We start from the raw sequence: 13,451 nt of genomic DNA, 5'->3' as shown, positions 1-13,451 counted from the left end.
TTTAGGACATCCTGATAATAATGAATTACAGTCGTCCAGCCTAGAAGTAATAAATGCATGAACTATGTAACCCACCTAAAATTGCATCATGAAATTAACTGTAGTTCCCAAAGAGTGTCAGTAGGTGGCACTCTGAGATTGTGTAGTGCTTGTGAACTTGAATCGTTATCGCGAAGGAGAACAACGTTAAGGCTACAAATGCTGGTCGGAGCAACTCACCAGGAATTTTTCCCTATTTCTTGTAAAAAAAAAAGGATTTTACTCTTCCGCTTGTTGGGAAATGCGGACATTTTTGGTTGATGCCGATGTACCTCTTTTATGATCCCTGTTCATTTCCGGTGAGTTGACTCACTACGTTAGCATAGCAAGCTAATCGTTAGTTAAGTGTAGTGTAAATTCTATGTGTTTTTTAAGTGCTGTATTATCTTTGATACTCTAAGCCAATCGGAGATGTTTTTTTCTGAAAGCTAGGAAGTAAGTTTTATTTCCTGTAAGGAGATGATAATCAATCAATGATAATCAATGATATAAGTGACCATTTACCAGTCTTTGCATCTTATAATTGCCATTATAAAATTAACAGAAATGAACACAAGATTATTTACAAAAGAATTCGAACAGAGAAGACATTTAACTGTCTTAAAAATTAACTTTTAAAGCAAGAAACTTCTTCATGTTCATGTTTATGAACACGAAGAAGTTAATAAACCTTATGAAGCATTTTTAAGAACACATTAAACACACATTAGTAACACATTACTTGGTAAAAAACTGCCAGGTGATTGAAATCAACAGGAAACACAACTATGCAGGAAGACCATGGATGACTAAAGGACTGCAAAATGCCAGGAAAAAAAGAACACCCTATATCTTATATATATATATAATATTTTATTAAAAGGTTAGAACACAATAAAGAAAACACAAAAGGTATATGGAATGTCATAAACAGTACAATCAAAAATGAATCAAGGAACAATGATTACCCTGGGTACTTTATAGAAGGGACAAAAAGCATTAACAAAATGAAAGAGAAAGCAAATGGTTTTAATGAATTCTTCGTAAATATGGGGCCAAAACTGGCAGAGGAAATAAAGGCCGATGGAATAGAAAGGAACACTGGTGAAAATATTGAAAGGAATAGAAGCTCAGTGTTTCTAAGAGCAGTGGAAGAGAATGAAATATATGACATCGTTAGAGGACTTAAGAACAAAACCAGTACAGATTGGAATGACATTGATGTTGTAACAGTAAGAGAGTTGCTGATTATTTATGGTATTGGAAAACCGTTAAAATACGTTTTCAACTTGTCTTTTCAAAAAGGTTTTTTTCCTGAAAAAATGAAAGTTGTTCAAGTTATTCCAATTTACAAAACAGGTAAAAAGCATCACTTTGCAAATTATAGACCAGTGACTATTTATAAAAAGTTTATAAAAATTTATAAAAAGATTTGACAGTTTTGTGGACAAATGTGAATTGCCTACATAATAAGAAGTACACACTTGGAGTTTTTTTAAATTAAAAAAACTGTTCAATACCAGGGCTGCCACGATTAGTCGACTAGTCACGATTACATCGACTATCAAAATCGTCGAAGACTAATTTAATAGTCGACGCGTCGTTTGAAGCTTTGTAAGATCCCAAAAGACACAGGAATAAGTAGTAGGATTTAAGAGTGTAATAACGGACTGAAACAGAAGATTCCAAAAATGGCAGCAGCTAGTTAGTTTTAATATTACTCTTATTATTCTTTCTGGGTCACAAAATAAATGTTTAACATATTTCAGGAGAGAATGTAGCTGTGTAAACTTCAAATATGTGCTCAGTTTATCAAGACACCACATATTTTCAAAAGCGCCCCGACATTTTCGGAGACGTCTGTTACCCACTAGCTCGATAGCTAGCCGGGGTTCAAGGCTCGCTAGAGCCGGTGAGAACACCAGACTCCTGGCAAACCATTTTCAAACCCACCGCCGTCTTTCGCTACTCAGGTTAAACATGATATCCAAGTCACTTAGATAACTTAAAAATGTTATTGTTTGGCTTTTTTCAGTATTTTATTTGTTCCTGAGTAAATTGGTTTGGCTGAGATTAAAGTTATAGTTTTTACACAGCTGAATAAACGTCAAGCAGACAGCTGATCATCAGAAGTGTGAGATGCTTGAGAATTTACTCCGGTGCCCTGTTATATTTTAGATAGCAAGGAGCAGACGGCTGAGTTTATTAAACTTCACCGAAACAATCTGCAAATTTAATTAAAATTTAATAAACTATCATCTTGTCTTTATTTTTTAGTTAGCACATACACTTAAAGCTGTAAGCTAATGATAGTTATATTAGAGCAGATGCATGCTGGTGCAGTAAGCTCTATGTTGCATGATCTGATTAGTGGACTAATCGCAAAAATAATCGGTGACTAGTCGACTATCAAAATAAACGTTTGTGGCAGCCCTATTCGATACTGTCAGTCATGAAATTCTAATAAAAAAAATGGAAAGTATGGGTTTAGGGGAGTGGTTTTGGGCTGATAAAAAGCTATGTAGTGAATATGCAACAATATGTACAAATAAATGAGTAGGAATCTAAATTGATGGATGTTGCTTGTGACATACCTCAAAGATCAGTATTAGGTCCAAAAGAATTCATGGATTCTTTATTGTCATTCGCATCACATGTTTACATGAGGTGTAACGAAAATTACGTGCACGTGGTCCCGGAGCGAAAGAAACAGAGTAACGAAGAAACAGAATAAAAAGAAAACAGAATAACAAGTAATAAGTATTTCAAATAAATTAAGTGCAGCAACCTGAGTATTATAAATGCAAGTATTAAAATAATACAAATAAAATAAATAGAGTGCAACAACCTGAGTACCAGTATGGAGTATAGATATAGAAATGTAGGTATAAATACTTTAGCAGCAAATGGCATGATGTCTAGCATTGATAAAGTGACGATGTCAGTAGTGATTAGGTGCTACAATAACAGTTCTTGTCCATTATTGACTGAGAAGTCTCACAGTTTCTGGAATGAAGCTGTTTCTCTGTCTGGTGGTTTTGCATTTAATGCTCCTGAGCCTCCTGCCTGGGGGGCAGAAGGTTTATTATGTGTAAAAATTATATTTGCCAAGTATCGAAGATTCTAAAGTTTGTAATATTTGCAGATGACACAAATATATTTTGTTCAGGTGTGGAATTGCCACAGGTTTTGGAGGTGATCACACAGGGATTAAAGATATTAAAGAAGTGGTTTGATATAAATAAATTATCATTAAATCTAGATAAAAGCAAATTTATGTTATTTGGAAACCATAAGAAAAATATCGAAGTAGAAATATGTGTTGACAATGTATATTTAGAAAGAGTAAATGAAATAAAATTTCTTGGTGTGATCATTGACCACCATCATTGTTAGGGGGAAATTGGAAAGGAGGCATTGCCGTTCTGGGGAAAACAAAGCAAATCTTGGATCAGAAAGCACTTCACATATTATACTGTGCTTCACTACTACCATATATGAGCTATTGTGTAGAGGTCTGGGGAAACACATGCAGAAGTAATACACAAACAATAACTATAATGCAGAAAAGGGCCATTAGAATAATAAATAATGCAGGGTACAGGGAACATACAAATGCACTCTTTATCAAAATGCATGAAATTCCAAGACTTGGTGAAGTTTGAAACAACGCAAATAATATATAAAGCAAGAAATAAAATGCTTCCAAAAGACATCTGTAAATTGTTTATAGAAAGAGAAGGGGGGTATAACTTAAGAGGAAAATGGAATTTAAAAATACAAAGTCCTAGAACGACAAAGTATGTCTATCTCAATAGCGGGAGTTAAATTACGGAACAGTCAGAACAGAACAAATAAAAGAAAGTAACAACATAAACTAGGGCTGGGCGATATGGCCTAAAATTCATATCGCGATATAATTTGAAGCATGTGCAGTAACGATATATATCGCGATATATTCTTTTCTTCTGTATAACGTATTTTCCGCACTATAAGGCACTTAAAATCCTTTAATTTTCTCAAAAATCGAGAGTGTGCCTTATGTATGAATTCTGGTTGTGCTTACGGACCTCGAACCGATTTTGGCGTGCAGAAATCTGTTAAAAAATGTTTTAGTACAACTTTGGTAAGCAGCACTGCTTGATGGATTGTCAGAGCATTACAGCTGCCGTAGTGAGGAGCCTCGCGGAGTAATCTGGGTCCAAAACTCCGTCTGCTTCAGGTCCCAAAGTCAAACGAACACTGAGAGTTAAAAACGGTCTAAATTCTTTCATCTTTAATAAAATTATCAGCGTTGCTGCTTTATCAGGTGTAACAATTAAGTTTAACATCCATGCGTCCATGAAAACAGAAGTTATTACATTTAACGGAGTTAGAAGTTAACAGGAAGTTAGCTCGCTAGTTTACACCTAAACATGACATACCATGTTCTGACTGAGAGATTTTTGAAACTAATTCAAACGTACAGCTCTGCTACCACTTCCAACATAAATGAAAACAGGAAACTAAACAGCAGTGGCGTTTGTAGGGTTACTGAAGTTGGACTACCTGGTATATAATGTTGTGCTACGTGATTGCTAGCGACACAGCTATTTAAGCATAACATTAGCACAGTGAAGGATGAAGGATGAACGCCAACTTTTTTTTATCACTCATTAAAACTTAACGTGAGGGATTCTGGTGGTCAGGGACAAATGCAATCGCATAGCAGGATGCTATACACGGGCCAAACTTCAGTCAGGAGAACAACTAAGATTATTCATCCACAATACGAGGTTAGTTATTAATATACTGCAACAACATGAGAATAGAACAGCTGCGAGAGAATTCAACATTAATGAATCAATGTTACGGAAGTGGAGGAAGCGCAGTTTTTGGCTTTCCCCATATTTCAAAAGTGCTTCATCTCTTTGCTATGACTGTCGCCCAGCATAATTTGCAGATGATAATGGTTGTAGCCGCTGCGATGCTTTCAACCAAAACAGGCGCAGTTTGATGACATCATCAACATGCGCCATCGCGATAGAGTGATACAGTCAAAATCTCTATCGTTGGCCAAAATTATATCGTTTATATCACCCACCCCTAACATAAACCAGTTTAAAATAAAATATAAAAAACAAATCTTAAACAAATATAAGAATGAAGAAAACGGGGTAAACCCAGGACCGTAATTGAAGTGATGTTTTGGTTTGTTTGTTTCATTATTTGTGAATCTAATTTACATATTCTGTCTTTATTTATATGAAAGAAATGATATTGTCATTTTTTTGTTTGTTTTGCTGTTGTTTCATTTGTTTGTTTGTTTAATTTAAGACTAAAAGAAAATTAAATGAATGAGATGTAAAATTTGAGGGGGTAGGGGCAAATAAGTGTATACTTCTGCCTACTCCTTTTCAAACAAAAGAATTGAATGATATTATGTAATGATGGTGAATGTACATGTTTGAAATAAAAATGAACTGAAGTGAAATAAATATGACCAGTCTTTGAATAAATAGTACTGCGACCACGTTTTGTACTTCTCTCGTGCATCGATGAGGTGCATTCTCACAATTCAGTAAGCGCTGGATTATTGTTACTGCTGTTCACAAAAGAGGAGATGTGAGTTAATTTTGTGTGATAAGTGCCTATGGAAACCGTTTTAAGGTTCTTTAATTCTGTTATTATCGATTGCATTAAGTTGTCATTTACGAAAATGAGAGGTGTATGGTCACTAGTGTTGATTAAGTTGTTTTATAATATTAATGCAAAATGTGTTCACTGCCCTGTGCAGGTTGGTCTTTTTGTTGGAGTGTGAAATTGTGCGAGTGAGACCAGTAAATTCACCTGCAGCGAGCCAGGATTCAGGATCCCAGCTGCGATGGAGGAAGGTTTGCAGCCTACTTAGAAGTGACAGACGCGTTACTTCCTGACAGATAAGCTTATGAGATCTCAAAACAATACACTGCCTGGGTAGTACTACTAACATTAACACTATCCACACACACTTCACACACCTGAACAGAAAAGACTGAAAAGAACTCTGAACTGAGTACACAGGCTGACAAACATGGACTATTGGAATTTTCTCATTGTGAATTGTTGAATGACTATTTATGGTTTTGTTTAAATAAATGTTAACTGTTCTTTTAGCTGTGTGTCACGTGCTCCTTAGTCGATTTCTAGAGAACATAAACCCAAGATCCTAACTTCCTCTACGTTCTGTAGTGGTAAAGTATCATGTGTTACAACTAGGTTTTTAGCGTCACGTTGAGACAGGATATTCCTCATTTCAGAGATATTGCACAAATGGAAGAAAGCAGTCCTACATATTTGTTTAATATGTGCATTGAAGGACATATCCTGGTCAAAAATTACTCCAAAATTACTTTCCTGCAACCAGGAAAGAAATTACTAGCCAGGGAGACGTGGCTAGTCGTTGCTCCATTATTTATTCCAATTCAAGCTCATGCAGTCTTTTGTTACTTTATAGTAGTACAACTGTGTATTTACTTTTTCCAAAAATAGCTCACATTATGATGATGAAGCTTTATTTGTCACTTGCAGTTGCCTGCAGCAAAATTGGACCCCTTCTGACCATACATACATTACACAAACATCACATTGGGGAGACAGGTCAGAACAGGGAGCTTACAGAAAAACAGTGAAATGTACAACACAATAGGGGAGTGGAGGAGGAAAAAAGAGAACTCTACTCAGACTGAGCTCCTGGTAGGGGATCAGTATGAGAACAGAAAACAAAAATTCCTCAGCACAAAAAGCACATGAATCTTCACACTGTAACACCATGAAAACACATGACAAGCAACAGGGATGGGTAAATGGGGTGAGAGGTTGCCAGTGTAGACAGCAGCATGATTCCACGCTGGCCCGGTCAATCGCTGTCTGCATCGGGTGGGTGCAACCATTGGAGGCGTTTGGAGGGGGGAGAGGGGTGAGTGTACATCTGCGTCAGTGTACGTGTGTGTGTCCTGTTCAACTTGAGAGAGAGTGTCCTTTTACCTGGTTAAGCAAAGTCAACAGTCCTGATCCGACGCAGGTGTCCTTGAAGGATACGATCAGAGAGAATTTCTTGTTCAGGAGCCAAATGAGTGAAGGAGATGATTGTTTGGGTTAATGTGAACAACTGCATGCAATTTCACAGTTGGTCTAATGTCCATCACTGGTCACTTGATCTGTCAATTTCCCATTGCAGAGCCGTGAGCTTCTCTAAGATCTTATCCATATTGCGTTCAATAAACGCAGTGTGAGTACTCAGAGACTGCCCATCGTCAATCACGTCGGCCAGCCTTGTGGGACCGCTTTCTTTGTTTTCGATAAGCCAGGTTCAAGCCAGCTCCGATCAGCCAGAACTCTGTTATCATGGTTCCAAATGGGTAGATCTCGTTCAACGTCCTCTATTGAGAGTGTCGCCAGACACACGACGCAACCGACCATCAAGTATCCGGCAGCAAGGGGCTCTGCAGGACAATCAGGCTCTCCCGAGCCCAGGCTTCTCATCAAAAATAGGGTGTCAATTTCGTTAAGGGACCAGTTGATCAAATTCATAATTCTTTAGGTCTTAGAGAACAAGACTGAGAGACTCTCTGAGGGTTAGAAAGTTACACGAGAATACACAAGGACATGAGAAGCCAAGCAGGAAAGATAAGGGAAGGGAGAGGGAAAAGATGCAACTGCTTCCGTCAAGAGCGAGAAAGGATTTCACATATTCTCAATACGTGTTCCGTTATCAGATAGACAAAGAGAATGAACATATTCCACTGTCATAGACAAAGCCGATTTTCTTATGAAACTCGCTTCAAAATGAATGCTAAAAAGATAATCCATGCATTTCGAAAGATTCCGAAAGAATGGTGTAATCACTACCATCTTGATATGTGCACTGAATTTAAGTAAATACTTTATGGCAGAAAACAAACAACTAAAACAACACACTATAAAGGTGGAGCCGATCAGTAACATTACAGAACGTTGAATTTACTAGACTAAACAATGTTTCTGTGCTTTCAGTTTCTGACCTTAATAACTAATCTATGCAATATATCGGGTGTGACTGCTTTTATTTTCTATTTCTGGTACAATACTAGCCTGCAAGCAGGAAAGAAATGATAAGGCAGGGAGTACATGTAACATTATGAGAAAACAGTGCTGAGCATGCTTCTGACTACTAACAACAGGCCAAACCATGGTCTCACACTGCCACCTACTGGTACAAAAATGGAGCATCAGCTACAAATATCCCAGACTAGTTACCAGGTCTATAGTTAAAACTAGTTAATTTAGAGGATTTTCAAAAGAAAATATCACTTACATTTAAAGTAAAATAGCTGAAATATAAGTTAATTCACATAAGTGTGATTAGACGTTAGTGGCTATCACACACACACGTTCATACTGTTGCTCTTTGATTAGATAACTCTATGGCTGCTGTCAATATACAGGCGAAGCTTACGGGTTATGCAGCCAACTTTGTAAGTTGGAACATTAAGTCTATGAATCACCCTGTTAAGCACAAAAAGGTGCTTACACAACTGAAAAAATCTGATATGTCTTTTCCACAGGGGACTCACCTTTGTATAGCAGACCGATATAGATTGAAGACTGGTTGGGTTGGCCAAATAGTCCATTCCAACTTTAACTCTAAGACAGAGGGGTGGCCATCCTTATGGGTAAAAACGTCCCATTTCCTGTATCAACCATTTTATCTGATCCTATGGGTCCTTATTATGGGTCCGTATTACTGTGGTTGGCCAACATTATGGACTTTATGGACAACTTTATGAACTGATTTAAGCCAACATTTATGCCCCCAAATGGGATGATGAAACCTTAATTGTCTATTAATTCTCGTGAATTCTGGATATGACAACACACAATCTCATTTTAGCTGGAGGTACAAGCTGTGTGCTCTCTAACCTAGAAAGAAGCTCTAATAAGGATACTCATCCAGGGCATGCTCCGACTATATTCCTGTCCACAAAATGTTCTATTGGATAAATTCATTTGTCACTGATAAATGTCCTCTTCCACTTATTGAAACTTGCAATTATCAATCTATTGTTATTTCAGATCATACCCCCCTATTGATGAGATGGGGGTTGGATGCCTCACAGCCCTCCGCCTCTGGCAGTGGCCCTTTCTACTAAGGAGGCAAGAGTTCTGCATGTCCTGGTGACCCTCCACCTGTTTCACAGGTGGGTGCAGCCTGATCTATCTAGTGAAAGTCTAGACAGACCAGACCAGCTCAACCACACAGACACTTCCTACCCGATTTGAGGACAAAAGCAGAGTATGCAATATGTGGGACAAACAAACACACACACACACACAAATGGCAAATGTGAGATCATGGGAATCTAAGCAGCTTGAACCGAAAGTGACTAAAAATTGTCAAGGCTGAGCAGGACTCAAGCGCAGACTACGAATCACAATAAACATTTTTTTTATTTACATGACACAGAGTGCACTATATACAAGTGGGGAGAAGGGGTCCAGCGAATCCAGAGGTCCATGGAGGGTGGGGGGCTCCACAGGCTCACTGCAACTGCCACACTCACGAACAGGGTCTCAAGGCGGGGCACGGAAAATCTATATACAAGGACAAAATGTTAAATGCCAAGCAAAGCACAAAGAGAAATCAAAATATTTCCAAAGCTAGAATTGCACTAACGAATGTTACACAGTAGTCCAGCGACAAAGGGCTCCAAGCAACTGCCTTCAGAAGTGGCTGGTAAACAGGATGATGAACCTCAGGTGAGAAATTGCTTGCAGGTGTGAGGACAGCAACCGGGAGCCCATGATTAGGTCCGCCCAGGCATCGCGTTGTGAGCAGGGAAGCAAGAAAGAAAGTGAGAGAAACAAAAACAAATACATATACATGTAGCGTAACTGGACCATGACAGTAATATTTCAGTTTGATCAACCATCTCAACAAGTTCAATTACTTTCTTTCAAGCTGCTTACACTACATTGACTTTTGTTTTTACACAATCTCAGAAGAGGAGAGCCACTGAGGGAACGCCTTCCGCCCTCGGACGCCTCCACCGTGACCTCCACTTCTGAGAGGAATTGCCCACAGATCAAGCATGGAGTGTGCCTGAATGGACATACAGAACTCCAAGGTTCGGCCCAGTGTTGAGGGTTTTCCCAAAGGAGAGGGCCCGGCGGGCGGTGCCTCACAGCCCTCTGCCTCTGGGAGTGGCCCCTTTCTACTAAGGAGGCAAGAGGTGGCCAGGAGTCTGTCAGCGAGTTCTGCATGTCCTGGTGACCCTCCACCTGTTTCACAGGTGGGTGCAGCCTGATCTATCTAGTGAAAGTCTAGACAGACCAGACCAGCTCAACCACACAGACACTTCCTACCTGATTTGAGGACAAAAGCAGAGTATGCAATATGTGGGACACACACACACACACACACACACACACTCACAGATCAGTTGAAAGGGACAGAAGAAATGGCACAAGTGAGAATATCTCACACACACACAACAGAGGGGGAAGAGATAGAGAAATTGGCAAATGTGAGATCATGCTAAGCAGCTTGAACTGAAAGTGACTGGAAATGTTTACGTTTGATCAGCCACCCATCCATTCTCTGCTGTGTTTCTTTTCCAGTGTCACAGGGCAGCTCGAGCCTATCCCAGCTATCTTAGGGCGAGAAGCAGGGTGCACCCTCGACAGGTCACCAGTCTGTTACAGGGCTAACACATAGACGCAGAAAACCATTCGCACCTATCACCAATTTACACTCTTCGATTACCTATTGCCACTAACTGCAGGTCGTTGGACTGTGGCAGGAAGCCGAAGTACTAGGAAAGAACCCACGCAAAAACAGGAAGAACATGCAAACTCCACACAGAGCGACGGTAGAGCTGAACTCAAGACCTTCTTCCTGTGCGGTAACGGTGCTAACCACTGTGCCGCCCGCGTGTGAGCAACCGTCTCCCAGAAATTTAAAAAAGTTCATTTACTTTCTTTCAAGCTGCTTACACTACATTGACTTTTGTTTTTACAGAATCTCAGAAGAGGAGAGCCACTGAGGGAACGCCTTCCGCCCTCCGACGCCTCCACCGTGACCTCCACTTCTGAGAGGAATTGCCCACAGATCAAGCATGGAGTGTGCCTGAATGGACATACAGAACTCCAAGGTTCGGCCCAGTGTTGAGGGTTTTCCCAAAGGAGAGGGCCCGGCGGGCGGTGCCTCACAGCCCTCTGCCTCTGGGAGTGGCCCCTTTCTACTAAGGAGGCAAGAGGTGGCCAGGAGTCTGTCAGCGAGTTCTGCATGTCCTGGTGACCCTCCACCTGTTTCACAGGTGGGTGCAGCCTGATCTATCTAGTGAAAGTCTAGACAGACCAGACCAGCTCAACCACACAGACACTTCCTACCTGATTTGAGGACAAAAGCAGAGTATGCAATATGTGGGACAAACACACACACACACACACACACACACACACACACACACACACACACAGATCAGTTGAAAGGGACAGAAGAAATGGCAAAAGTGAGAATATCTCACACACACACACAACAGAGGGGGAAGAGATAGAGAAATTGGCAAATGTGAGATCATGCTAAGCAGCTTGAACTGAAAGTGACTGGAAATGTTTACGTTTGATCAGCCACCCATCCATTCTCTGCTGTGTTTCTTTTCCAGTGTCACAGGGCAGCTCGAGCCTATCCCAGCTATCTTAGGGCGAGAAGCAGGGTGCACCCTCGACAGGTCACCAGTCTGTTACAGGGCTAACACATAGACGCAGAAAACCATTCGCACCTATCGCCAATTTACACTCTTCGATTACCTATTGCCACTAACTGCAGGTCGTTGGACTGTGGCAGGAAGCCGGAGTACTAGGAAAGAACCCACGCAAAAGCAGGAAGAACATGCAAACTCCACACAGAGCGACGGTAGAGCTGAACTCAAGACCTTCTTCCTGTGCGGTAACGGTGCTAACCACTGTGCCGCCCGCGTGTGAGCAACCGTCTCCCAGAAATTTGAAAAAGTTCAGTTACTTTCTTTCAAGCTGCTTACACTACATTGACTTTTGTTTTTACACAATCTCAGAAGAGGAGAGCCACTGAGGGAACGCCTTCCGCCCTCGGACGCCTCCACCGTGACCTCCACTTCTGAGAGGAATTGCCCACAGATCAAGCATGGAGTGTGCCTGAATGGACATACAGAACTCCAAGGTTCGGCCCAGTGTTGAGGGTTTTCCCAAAGGAGAGGGCCCGGCGGGCGGTGCCTCACAGCCCTCTGCCTCTGGGAGTGGCCCCTTTCTACTAAGGAGGCAAGAGGTGGCCAGGAGTCTGTCAGCAAGTTCTGCATGTCCTGGTGACCCTCCACCTGTTTCACAGGTGGGTGCAGCCTGATCTATCTAGTGAAAGTCTAGACAGACCAGACCAGCTCAACCACACAGACACTTCCTACATGATTTGAGGACAAAAGCAGAGTATGCAATATGTGGGACACACACACACACACACACACACACACACACACACAGATCAGTTGAAAGGGACAGAAGAAATGGCAAAAGTGAGAATATCTCACACACACACAACAGAGGGGGAAGAGATAGAGAAATTGGCAAATGTGAGATCATGCTAAGCAGCTTGAACTGAAAGTGACTGGAAATGTTTACGTTTGATCAGCCACCCATCCATTCTCTGCTGTGTTTCTTTTCCAGTGTCACAGGGCAGCTCGAGCCTATCCCAGCTATCTTAGGGCGAGAAGCAGGGTGCACCCTCGACAGGTCACCAGTCTGTTACAGGGCTAACACATAGACGCAGAAAACCATTCGCACCTATCGCCAATTTACACTCTTCGATTACCTATTGCCACTAACTGCAGGTCGTTGGACTGTGGCAGGAAGCCGAAGTACTAGGAAAGAACCCACGCAAAAGCAGGAAGAACATGCAAACTCCACACAGAGCGACGGTAGAGCTGAACTCAAGACCTTCTTCCTGTGCGGTAACGGTGCTAACCACTGTGCCGCCCGCGTGTGAGCAACCGTCTCCCAGAAATTTAAAAAAGTTCAATTACTTTCTTTCAAGCTGCTTACACTACATTGACTTTTGTTTTTACACAATCTCAGAAGAGGAGAGCCACTGAGGGAACGCCTTCCGCCCTCGGACGCCTCCACCGTGACCTCCACTTCTGAGAGGAATTGCCCACAGATCAAGCATGGAGTGTGCCTGAATGGACATACAGAACTCCAAGGTTCGGCCCAGTGTTGAGGGTTTTCCCAAAGGAGAGGGCCCGGCGGGCGGTGCCTCACAGCCCTCTGCCTCTGGGAGTGGCCCCTTTCTACTAAGGAGGCAAGAGGTGGCCAGGAGTCTGTCAGCAAGTTCTGCATGTCCTGGTGACCCTCCACCTGTTTCACAGGTGGGTGCAGCCTGATCTATCTAGTGAAAGTCTAGACAGACC

General features: G+C 41.3%; 1 long non-coding RNA gene across 1 annotated transcript; it reads right to left on the bottom strand.

Moving 5' to 3' along the window:
- Window positions 1-9,446: 9,446 nt before the first annotated feature.
- Window positions 9,447-10,332, bottom strand: LOC146696174 (uncharacterized). The gene is made up of 2 exons (XR_014923170.1): window positions 9,692-10,332; window positions 9,447-9,609 (listed from the first exon to the last, which is right to left on the bottom strand). It is a non-coding gene; the product is annotated as an uncharacterized LOC146696174 (long non-coding RNA).
- Between the last annotated feature and the right edge of the window lie 3,119 nt (window positions 10,333-13,451).

The sequence above is a fragment of the Copadichromis virginalis genome, linkage group LG12 (genome assembly GCF_057382275.1).
Source record: "Copadichromis virginalis isolate Kocher_CV1m ecotype Utaka linkage group LG12, C_Virginalis_male_GT1.1, whole genome shotgun sequence".
Taxonomy (NCBI): domain Eukaryota; kingdom Metazoa; phylum Chordata; class Actinopteri; order Cichliformes; family Cichlidae; genus Copadichromis; species Copadichromis virginalis.
This window is presented reverse-complemented; position numbering and strand designations above follow the sequence as displayed.